This window comes from Octopus bimaculoides, chromosome 5 (assembly GCF_001194135.2).
Source record: "Octopus bimaculoides isolate UCB-OBI-ISO-001 chromosome 5, ASM119413v2, whole genome shotgun sequence".
NCBI lineage: Eukaryota > Metazoa > Mollusca > Cephalopoda > Octopoda > Octopodidae > Octopus > Octopus bimaculoides.
The window spans coordinates 15,621,668-15,624,021 of record NC_068985.1 but is presented as its reverse complement, the minus strand read 5'-3'; the positions used below and the strand labels follow the sequence as shown (position 1 = coordinate 15,624,021).

Genomic DNA, 2,354 nt, shown 5'->3' with positions numbered 1-2,354 from the left:
ATATATACATATATTATATGTATACATAAATATCACCTTGAAGATGACTAAATGGACGGACCCTGATGAAGCTGCAACGACAACATTACAAGGTTATATTTGCAACAGTGAGTAACTGCTGCAGTGGAAATACGTGTAGGCCATTATGATATGCTGCATATAAAATAATATAAAATAAATTTGGTGGATGTACAAGTTTCCGTACTCTTTACTATTAGTAATGATTTTATATATAATTAGGAGTGAGTGGATAAACGAAAGAAAGTGGCACTCAACATATTAGCTAAGAGTGACATATATTATTAAATGACAGTTTGATTCGGATCCATCAAACTTTTTTATTAAATAGTATATTTAAGGCGGTGAGCTGGCAGAAACGTTAACACGCCAGGCGATATGCTTAACGGTGTTTCGTCTGTCTTTACGTTCTGAGTTCAAATTCCGCCGAGGTCGACTTTGCCTTTCATCCTTCCGGGATCGATAAATTAAGTACCAGTTGCGTACTGGGGTCGAACTAATCGACTGGTCTCCTCCCCAAAAATTTCAGGCCTTGTACCTAGAGTACAGGAGAAGCGTTAGAACGCCGGGGGAAATGCTTAGCGGTATTTCGTCTGTCTTTACGTTCTGAGTTCAAATTCTGCCGAGGTCAGCTATGCCTTTCATTCTTTCGGGGTCGATAAATTAAGTACCAGTTACGCACTGGGATCGATTTAATCGTCTTAATCCCTTTGTCTGTCTTTGTTTGTCCCCTCTATGTTTAGCCCCTTGTGGGCAATAAAGAAATAAGAAACATTAAAACAGGAATATTAAAATATCTGATGCCAAAATGTCAGTGTCGGATCAGCGAAATGAATAGGCTGCACCAAAATGTCTTATACCCCGTATACAAGGAGCGAAGAAAGATTTCGCTTCTATTTCTAGCAGATCGAACCACTACATAGAGCCTTCGTCGTTAACTAAATTGGTATTGGATTTGTCGTCAGATAATAATAAATAAAGTATCGGGAAAACTGGCTATTGATGAAATAACATTAGTAAGATTAGAGATGGGAAAATTCAATTAATTCATTACCGCTGTGACAAACAACTACAATATTTTAATGTGTTGTTTCATATCATTAATATTGATTTGCGCTCATTGATGTAATCAATCTTAATCAAACAATTGGCTCAGCCGACGATAACTGTGTTTATAAAATGTAAAATATAGAAAACGTAAAAAATAGCAAAAGTTTACTGATAGTCTACATCGACAATAATTAATGCGTTTGAAGATTCAATGAAGTGTAGAAACTAACATTTCAGATCCTTCCTCTCCATTTATAGAAATGCTTTTGCTGTAAATTTAACAAATGTCGCTTACAACATAACTAACAGCACTACCCTCTCTGTCTTTCTCACTATGAGACAAATGTATTGAGTGTTACTTTGTTGTGGGGGGGGGGGAGTATATTATACATGTTTATATATACATTCATATATTTAAAAAAATCAAGATTTTACAAAGTATTCTTAAAACAGTCACTATATTTGAAGAAATATCTTACATTAGAAATTATCAATTATAGAGTAAAAAAATCTTAAAAAATAGAATAATACGAACTCTTTGGGAGGAAGTGTTTGTTTTGTGTTTAACTGCTTTCACTGTTTACAGCTTTTCAAGCACACATGTTTTGAAGTGATCCTTGATGTGGAAGTTTTAGTTTTAGGTGGAAATTTTAGTTTTAGGTGGAAGTTTTATTAACAGTGTTGGTTATTTTCGGTTAATTTTGGATTTAGAACTATTAAAATGTATTCTTCTTTTGCCTTCTTAGTAGATCATTTTCTTCTCTTATTTTGAAAAAAAATGGGAGTATTTTGAATTTTCCATTTGCACAAATGTCTTGATAGGTCATTTCTTAGAGATGAATCTTTGATTTGTTGCTTATGCACCCTAACTCGATGTATTAATTTCAAACCGATTTTGTCAATGTATTTCTCATTGCATTATGGACAATATGACCATAGTGAACCAGTAAATGTGATTTTTTTTTGTTTTGTTTTGAAATTCATATTTACATTGATTTTTTTTTGGGATTTTTTTTTTTTTTGGTTCTCTGATCTATTATTCCACACTTTCTATAACGGAGGTGTCTACAGTTTCTTACCTCCATTTATTCTTCTGAAATGAATTTCGCCTTTATTAAGAGTTTTTGAGATTTTGGTGGTTGTTATCGGCTATTTATAATCTGTTATTGTTTAATTATTTTCTTAAGATTTAGTGACTGGTATATAATTGGGAAATATTACTTAGTCGAATGTAAGACGTTATAGTTTCTAAGATTATGGATGACTGCAAATGAAGTATTTCTATT

At 32.9% G+C, this 2,354-nt stretch overlaps 1 protein-coding gene across 1 annotated transcript in view; it reads left to right on the top strand.

The window, feature by feature from the left end:
• The window catches only part of LOC106869673 (sodium/calcium exchanger 1), a 32,031-nt gene that overhangs the window by 19,767 nt on the left and 9,910 nt on the right, over positions 1-2,354 (top strand). The window lies entirely within an intron of this gene.